The sequence below is a fragment of the Nicotiana tabacum genome, chromosome 6, assembly GCF_000715075.1.
Source record: "Nicotiana tabacum cultivar K326 chromosome 6, ASM71507v2, whole genome shotgun sequence".
NCBI classification, from domain to species: domain Eukaryota; kingdom Viridiplantae; phylum Streptophyta; class Magnoliopsida; order Solanales; family Solanaceae; genus Nicotiana; species Nicotiana tabacum.
In genome coordinates, this window is record NC_134085.1 from 77450671 (window position 1) to 77460510 (window position 9840).

Below are 9840 nucleotides of genomic sequence, written 5' to 3' on the forward strand. Positions count from 1 at the left end.
CATAGGAGAAGACTATGAACTCTAGGACATAGTCACTGATGGTCCTCTGGCAACTACAAAGTAGAAAGCCGAAGGAGTGGATGTGCCAAAGACAAGAGCTGACTGCACTGCTGAAGACTTGAAAAAATGGGAAAAGAATGCCAAGGCCAAGAAATGGCTTGTGTGTGGACTGGGTCTAGACGAGTACAGCAAGATTCAAAGATGTACCACTGCAAAGGAAATATGAGACACTTTACAAGTGGCTCATGAAAGAACTCCTCAAGTAAAGAGATCAAAAGGAACACTACTATATTCTCAATACGAGAATTTCAGTATGAAGGAAGGAGAATCTATCCAGGAGATGTACACAAGGTTCACAACATTAATAAATGAACTTAAATCTCTTGGGAGATTATCCTTGAAGAAGACAAGGTTGAGAAAATCTTGTCAAGAGTCTTACTAGTGACTTGGGAAAGCAAAATCACTACTATTCAGGAATTAAAGTACATTGCTACCCTCAAGCTGGACGAACTAATTGGAAACCTCACTACCTATGAACTGAGAAGGCAAACCATGAAAATGGATGCACCCAAGAATGAAAGAAGTTTGACTCTCAGAATAGCTGAAGGTGCAGATCTGGACGATGATGAAATGGCCATGATCACAAGAGATTTCAAAAAGTACCTGATGAGAGGAAAGGGTTCTTCAAGAGGTACAACCTTCAACAAACCAAGGGTTTCTGAGAAACAGACCAACGAGGGTTGCTACAAATGTGGTAAGACTGATCACATGATCAAGAACTGTCCTCAATGGGATATTGAGTGGAAGAAGGAAAGGGATGAACGAAGGAACAAGTTCAACCCAAAAGGAACAAAAGATCAACAAAGGCTATGGTTTCTGCTTGGGGAGAAACATCAGATGAGGACTCAGAAGATGAAGCTGGAGATGAACAAGCACTTATGGCCATCGAAGAATCAGATGATGAACAAGAGGTAAGTGTCCTTCATCTCAAAGACAAGATTAAATTCATGTCTAAAGAAAGGTTGTCTGTACTATTGCTAGACTTTATTGATGAGTCTGAGATAATTAACAATGAGAAGGAAGATCTGTCTAAGGAATGTGTGATTTTAAAAGCCAAGTGCAAAAATTTAGAATCTAGGGCTAATGAGAGTGATAGTAAAAATGCTGAGTTGAAGAACCAGGTTCTTGTACTTGACACTAGTATCTTAGAACTTAGGTCTGAAAACTTAAAACTAAAACTAGGAACAGGTAAGAAGAAAGCTGATCACACACATCTCACCCTAGAAGAAAACTTAGGAAAAATGAAGGATGAGTTGTACAGGAAGAATGAGTAGATAAAAGTTTTAAAAGAAGATCTAGGGAAGGTAAAACATGAACTAGACAAAACTTACAAATGGAACAAGGCTTCTGATGCACTTTCCTGGCTACAAGAACATCACAGTAGCAACAAAAAAGGACTTGGCTATGGGACTCAAGCACCTAAGTGGGATCTTAAAAGCAACTATCTCACTCTTCCTGAGAACAAAATTTGCACACACTGTGGCAAGACTGGCCATTACAAAAATGAATGTAATGCAAAAGAAAAGGCCCGTCAAAAGAACAAAGCTTTTGTTCAAGAGAAAAATAGGCTGAATGGGTGGGCTAAAAGGAATTTGATTTACCCCTTTGCCTATAGAAAGGGACCCAAACTAGTTTGGGTTCCTAAGACTAACCCTTGATTTCTTTTTGCAGGTCCAAGTGAAGGGAAGTAGCCAAATATAGTACATGAATAGTGGCTACTCAAAACATATGACTGGAAGTAAGAACCAGTTTCTTTCACTTGAGGACTTCAAGGGAGGTAATGTCTCCTTGGGAAATGGGAAGAAAAGTGAGATTATTGGGGTTGGGAAGGTAGGTAAGATAGTCTCACACTCCATTGAGAATGTCTACTTGATAGATGGTGTAGACATGTAATTTTTAACCCACGCATTAGAATTATCTTTAATAGTCCTAGTATTTTTAGGATATTTATTGGAGTTTATTTCTATAGGATTTTACTTTATTACTAATTTTAATTCTATTTTTAAGGCACAAAAATTAAAAAATACAAAAATAATTTCATGTTTTATTTGGTTTACGTTATTGATATTTTTATAGCAATATATTTTTGTTTTTACCATGATTTTCACTTTTATTTTTGAATATGGTAATTTATATAAAAAATGATATATAAAAATATAGTTTCACAGTATGATGTATTTTATTTTAATTAATCATAATTAATTTTAAATCATTTTTATAAAGAAAATGTTTAAGTTTTCTTAATTGGTAGATTTAAAAGAGTTAAAGTCGCAAATTATAAGCCCAATTCCTATGCTAAAAGAGGCCCAAATCTGGGCAGCCCAATCTCATAACCCTTTCAACCCAACCATCCAAACCTTTGACCCGCCGGACTACCCAATGACCCGCCCCATTTTCTTGGTAAATCCTAGCCCTTCACCCTTTTTTAATCCAATGGCCCTAATTAAACCTTAGCCCCATATAAAAGCTCCTGATAATATTTCCTCAACCCTAAATCACTTCAACCAAACGGCGCCTGACCCTCTCCAACACACCTCTGCCCGTGCGCCTACCACCCCAAACTCGTCGGAACTCGTCCAAACCCGGAGAGTTAACTCACATGGTCCCCCCTCATCATTAGCATCTGATTTTAACGTGTTTTCTTCTCATCTCACACGCTCTTCTCAATTTCTTTGAAGAATTAGAGCCATTCATAAATGGATGATAGTTAAATGGGAGCCATAGGATCGAGATCTTTGGATCCCAAGCGTCCATTTGCCTAAAACCCGTTTACACGAAAAAGGCTTTCAGATTTTTAGGGAATTTTTCAGATTTTGGAGATAAAAAATCGGTTTTCTTGGAGAAGAGGAGAAGAAGATTCGGGAGGGGATATATATTTGGAAGTTTTCGGACAGTCTTGAAGAGGGAAAAAATCAGAGAAAAATTGGGAAAAAGAAGAGGGCTAGGGTTTTCAGGGATTTTTGTTCCTTTTCCTTGGTTTGCTTCTGTTTCTTTTACTTTCATTGCAAAAACAAAAATCAGAAAAAATACATAATATTTCTGTTACTTCTTTCCATTTCGATTTTGGATTTCAAGATGGAGTTTGATTGAGGTTTGCCGTGGAGTCGAGATCGTTCGAGCTGTTCATTGCTTGCAAATCGAGGTTCATTTGCGGTTCCATTCGTGCCGAGAAAATTCAATCCAGTTTCAGTTCGAGTTATAGCTGCAGTTTCTGCTTAATCTTGTTGTCGCACTCCATTGTATTCGACTTCCAGAATTTATTAAAGCTTTTCGCATTCAGGTTCGTCTTATCTTCTTCTATTCTTTTACTGTTATAATGCTGAATTGAAGCCTTGGAGGAGCCATTAAAAGATGAGTTTAAATCTAGGTGATGTCAAGAATCTGTTAGTTCTTTCCCTGTTTACTTCATGTCACAATATATGTTGCTCCTTTCTTCATACTTCTCTGATGAGTTCGTTTAAGGCTTGAGTGATTTGGAGGTGTCTTCTCTCATTTAGTTTATGTGAACAAATAATTCCTATTGTCGAAATCCGCAAATGCAATTGCTATATTTCTTTTGAAACTGTTTCATGCCACACTTAGATTGAGTTAATACTTCAGTTCATTTAAATTAACGTTCATATAACACTTCATGCTGACTAATTTTTCTAGAATTCAAAAGATGGTTTCATGGTTGATGCGAGTTAAACTCATGGTTAGCCCTTTGTGGACTTTCTAAGCAAAAATGGATTACTATGTTTGTTCCAGAACTAGTCTATTACCACTGCGATCTGCTAATTTATTAAGGGTACCTTGAAAAAAAAGCGGACTTTTACCTATTATCTGAGTTGAATATGTCTGCCAGTTTCCTTCGATGCTGAAACTTAATTTCGATTGAATTAATTGAGTGTCTTTCTTCCAGAATAAAGTTCTATGGCATGTTAACATTCAGTGTGGGTGCTTGACACGTTTTTTTTGATAAAAATGAGTTTCATTGGTGAATTTGCAGATTTCAAAGTAATATCCATAAGAACGTGAATTTGAGATTCTTGTTAAGTGGTCACCTAGTGTAAATCAACAATATCAAATGTGTCCCATGTTTAAGGTCATAACCCTTCATTTGATTTCTCATGTTGCAGTATGCATATTCATAAGTAAAGTTTATGGTGGTAACATGTTGTCATGTGAAATCTTAAAGTTCTTGCATTGTGTGAATTTATGCCTATTCTCTTTATGTTGGGTCTTGTCTTTCCATATTAATTAAGTGTCTTGCTGGTTTGTCTTGTGCCCTTTTAAGATAGAGTAAAATTTAGGCTTGATTAAAAGTGGGTTTAAATAATGAGGGACTAATAAGAATCGCAGTGGTTGGAAGTCTTTTAATGGCTCTTCTTAATGGATTCAATTCACTTTTTTTTACACTATCATGTTCTGTTCTTCTTTAGTCCTCATTCTTTGAGAGGCTCTCTGTCTGAATGCTTCAGTGCTTATCAAATGTGAAATTATATGAATGATGAATTCGGCCGTGGAAATTTGGAGAGGTCGAAGCCCATTAGCAATTGATTTGTCTCTATGCTTTAGTTATCGGCCTCTGTCTAATAATAAAAATGAGAAGTTAAGAAAGGAATGAGCATGATTTAGAATTTTTCTTCTACCTTATTTAGATTTCTTTCATTTGTCGATTTAATTACATTGTCCGCTAGGAGCATGCTTAGGCCGACCACATTTAGGTAGGCAAACCTATAGGACGTTCGTATTTTTAGCTTCTTTTGAGGCTAGATGTCGTCCCCTTAGTTAAATTTATCTGGGGAATGCCTCGAGGGATTTGTATATATTTTATTTCAGGGGAATACCTCGATGTGAATGTAAATGGAGGCCAAAAGTAGAAACTTGTAGTATTTTTACTTTTATTTTTATTTTCTTTTTCTTTCTTTTATTTAGTTGGGGACGACCTCGAGCCTCTCGTGTGTTATTTTCCTTTTCTGTGTTTTCTACCTCAATTGAATGTTTTAAAAGCCAACTAGATCAAGTATGCAACCGTACTAGTTGCGGGACTTGAGGAGTGCCTAACACCTTCTTCCCGAATCAAATGAACCCCTTACCCGAATCTCTGGTGCAGATTTAGTTTTGGAGTCTCAAGTGTTTTAAAAGGAAAAAAAATTATTTTTAGAAAAACGGTGACCTGACATACCGAAATAAAATCTCAGGGGGCGACTCTGAGTTAATCCATTTGAACACGAATTTTTGTCACTTTCTAATTGAAAACCCTTTTGAGCTTTACAGAATCTTTTTATTTATTTAAGAGGGTTAGTGTGGTTTTAAAAAAAAAGGTGTGACATCTCTGGCGACTCTGTTGGGGACTGGACTTGCGGGTTCGAGCTAGTACTTGATTTTGTTGGCTTTTAGAATATTTGGTTGAGGTTTTTATGTTTTTCATTAGCTTTACTTAATTTTTATTATGTTTTTATATTTTGTTATTTGCTAGTTGTTTATGTGTCCCCAGACCCCACTTGTGGGATTACACTCGGTTGTTGTTATTGTTCTAGTTGTTTATGTGTTTACAGTTTTGCTTTATGTGTTTACTGCTTTATAACTGTCATCATATGCATTACCTGGTCAATTCTTTCTGCAACAAGTCTCGGAGTACGCGTCGCGTACACGAACTCTTCGTTGAGTCACCCTTATTTTAGGAGGGGGCCGTCGGACGTATGGAGTGGGTGGAAAGCTTGAGCAGCCACCATCGACCATACGCTCCCCCAAATTGCCTTGTTAGTGAACCCCAAACTTAGGTCAGCCTTTAGGTCATTTTTATTTGCATCATGTCATTTAGACCTAGTAGGGGTCGGTCCCAGGTATCGTGTCCCTTGTAGGAAGCCTGTCCAAATATTGTCAAAATGGGCCCGTGACCCAAAATGACATTTAATCATCCTATGTGCTAAATGTTGCATCTGTGAGGGTAAAAAGGTTATTTGGCGGACCGATATCTTGGAAAGAAGGGTGAAAATGAAACAAGTAGGGCCTACTCGCATATTTCTTTCATAGTTTTCCCAAAAAAAATGATTGAAAATGAAAAATCCAAAAAAGATTTTACACTCTCCCATTATTTTTCAAAAAAAAAAAAAAGGAAAATCCAAAAAGATTTTACACTTTTCCATTATTTTCCAAAAAATTCAAAAAAAAAAAGACAAAGAAAATCAAAAAAGATTTTACATTTTTCATAATTTTCCAAAAATTCAAAAAAATGAAAAGAAAATCCAAAAGTTTTTACATTTTTCGTCATTTTTCGAAAAGACAAAAAATATAGTTTTTTTTTCAAATTAGTTGCATCTTCCCGAACTATGCGAACCTGATTCTCGTCTTCCGGGGCGGGATACGTAGGCAACCCACATAGGGTCCGGTCTTCCTAGTAGGTCCTAGGTCCTGGCTTCTGGGGTCGTAGCCAAATCTTGCATGTATAGCCATATTTGGCCACATCAGTCGTTTGTGCAAAAATTGGAGTATTTTTCTCAAAATAGTTTGTTATCTCCTGTCTTAAAGCCCTGTGTCTACAATAAAGTGTCCTTTCAATTTTAAGGTTCATTCCTGTCAAATTTGCATGTCTAGCCACTTTTGGCCACATCGGCCATTCATGCAAAATAGGGTTATTTTCGCAAAAGTAGTTCAATTACTCATGTCTTAGGATCTTGAGTTTCAACTTGGTGTCATATCACTTTAAGGTCCATCCATGTCATGTTTGCGTCCCTAGCCACATTTGGCCATATCGGCCATTTTTGCAAAAAAAGGGTCAATTTCCGCAAAGTAATTTTTAAGGCCATGATCGTTGGGATGTTGGAGTCATGTAAGCTTTATATGGAGTATTTTTCATGCATTAGAGGTCAACTTTGTCAAGTTTGCAATAATAGTCACTTTCAGCCACTTAGGCCAATCTGCAAAATATAGCCTAATTGTGTCTTGCATTTGTCCACTAGGAAATGTTGTTGTGTCATGTAGTGTCCCGAGTTGCTAGCCATGTTCTCTTCGTTCAGGTATGGACCCGCTGATTCGATCCAAAGTGTTGATGGTAGTAAAGATTCCCAGAAAATTGATCAAGTGGTAGAAAATGTTTTCATTGTTAGAGCAGCATGGATTAATGCAGAAATTGGGCACCCTAACTTTTCTTCTTGGTATCACACCTCGCCTAGACTTAGTGGAGGCGATGATGACTTATTGGGATCCGCAAATTTGATTTTCAGATTTGGAGAGTGTGAGATGACTCCTACCTTGGTGGAAATGTCTAGTCTCACTCGTTTAAGCTATATAGGCAAGGACATGATACTTCCCCGAGACCACTCTAGGACAAGATTCCTCAGTGACCTGGGCCTGAAAGATAATAAGCATTTAAATTTTCTCGAGCAGTCCTGGATATCCTTGGATTATTTGTTTGCTAGATTTGGACCACAGGATAGTTTTGACGTCTTTTGGGATGAGTTCTGCACAACCAAGGCGAAGTGGCAAAGGCGTCGCCTCGAAGCTTTCAGCCTTGCTTTGTTGGGATTATTGGTTTTTCCATTAGATGAGAGGCATAGTAGCACCCATCTGTAGTCAGTGGTAATGGCACTATTTCATGAGAAGCAACGCAAAACCGTTACCGTTGTGCCGATGATCTTAGCAAAGTTATACCGAGCCCTGAGTGAGGTTAGGGGATGTGTCAGATATTTTGAGGGAAGTAACCTTCTGCTACAACTATGGATGATGGAGCATTTGCACACCGTTTCCTTACTTTGTCCCATCGACCGTGCCTTGAGGGATCGGGTGGTATGCATCGAGCGTAGGATGAAATCTCCTAAGTTTACATACCCAGTAGGCGTCACGGCTTGGATTGAGTTCCTTGGTTTGAGGACAAATGGGAATGTTTTGTGGGCTTACCTTTGGCTACCTTTGGATGATATCTTGGTAGGGTGCCTCATGCAGCCTTTCCTGATGCTGATAGGACTCAAGTGTGTCAGGCCATACACTCCCGTTAGGGTAATGCGGCAGTTGGGCAGAAGACAAGAGGAGCCTCCAACTTTGAATCTTCGGAGGCACATCATGAATTTTAGCAAAAAGGCAGCTGACAAAATCAAGTATGTGCTATACTGGAACAATGCAAAGAGGATGAAGAAAAATACATTAGTAGAGGACGTTGGCAGGTCCGAGTGTACTCAGGAGTACTTGATTTGGTTACAGTCCGTCCCGCCAGGGGTCAGCACCCCATTGCTAGCACAACTTAGGGTCGGGCAGTTCAGACAGATGATTTTGAGGAGGCATCGAACCAAGATCCCTGGGATAAGCTTGAGTTGATAAAGTCTCAGTTAGCGGGATTGGCAGCAAACGTGGAGCAGCATGGCCAGTATTTGTTTAGGGTCGGCCTTCAGGAAGCGGGGGCACACACCAGGGACTTTTTCCCAGCATCGGTGTTTCTTTACGAGGCATGTTACAAAATTTGAGCATGACGGACAGCCCAGGACCATCCAAGTTAGGACCGTCGCATTCAGGAGCAGCTTGAGGAGTCATTCTATTTAGGTGTTTTGAGATTGTCTTATGTTATCTTTTTACTTTCGTGTCTTGTATAGGAGTACTGAGTCCTTCAGCTGGTGGCAGAGTCTGTCATAGTGTAGTCGAGTCTGTCATGTCTTTCATTATCGTACTTCTCTTTGTATTTTAATATCGAAAAGTTTTAAACAAAAAATCCCAAAAAGCTTTTGTTTTTAGTTTATTTTCCATCACTTTTCCAGAACTACGCTTGGTCTGATTCATGAGGGACATGATATGTAGGCAACCTACATTGGGTTCGATCAAATCATTTTTGGTTCAAAAAGAGAGAGAGAGAGAGAGAAAGAGAGAAAGAGAGAGAAAGAAAGAAGAGATAAAAGAGAAAAAGGGATAAGAGGTGTTGGAAAAGAAAGAGAAGAAGGATCGAAATGAGCAAATCGGGATGATGCCCTATGACCTTGCGACCCTCAAAGCCATTTTAGAACCGTTAATTGTTGCTAGGTGCATTGCACGTAATGTGATATTATTATTTGATAAATGCCCTAACACTAACATGGTAGTTTTGTGTTGTTGTCCTCTGTTATCTTTATTTAATTTCAGGAAGGTGGTTTGTTTGTTGACATCCTAGCAAGTCATCCATACAACACCCGATCAAAGCGTCAAACAGTCATGACTAGCAAGGAAACAAACACTTGAGTTGTAGACCCACCAAGGGAGATTGTTGAGTCGAAATCGGAATTGCAAGAGGAGTGTCACACCTCCTTTTTTACCTACACCCGAGGGGGGTATAAGGGAGTTTTTCCAATTAAAGGACAATCGAAACGAGATTTGTTTATTCAAAGATTCAGAGTCGCCACTTGGGATAATTTATTGTGTCTCAAGTCACCGGTTTAAAATCCCGAGTCGAGGAAGTTTGACTTTCCTTCTGAAGTCTATGAACCAGAAATTCTGAATAAGGAATTCTATTAACCCGAGGGAAGGTGTTAGGAACCCCCGGATTCCGTGGTTCTAGCACGGTCGCTTTGCAATTTATACTTGGCTTCAATTATTTAAATACTCATTTTTAAGACCTATGTGCAATTATCTTTTTACCGCTTTTAAATTACTTAGTTTATTCGTAATTAAAGAATTGAGTTACGCGTACGTATACTCTTTTCTTTTGGCGCGTCAAAAATCATGTCACGCGAACATGTCCCCAATTAATAATGCTTTGTTTATTTATTTAAGAAAAATTGATTGAGGTTGCGCGAATGCATCCCTCGAGTCTTTTTAGAGTTAAATTTGCAATTATGT

General features: G+C 38.4%; 1 long non-coding RNA gene across 1 annotated transcript; it reads left to right on the forward strand.

The window, feature by feature from the left end:
* Nucleotides 1-2543: 2543 nt before the first annotated feature.
* On the forward strand, nucleotides 2544-9620 carry LOC142181630 (uncharacterized). The gene is made up of 2 exons (XR_012710424.1): nucleotides 2544-3340; nucleotides 9148-9620. It is a non-coding gene; the product is annotated as an uncharacterized LOC142181630 (long non-coding RNA).
* Nucleotides 9621-9840: the final 220 nt, after the last annotated feature.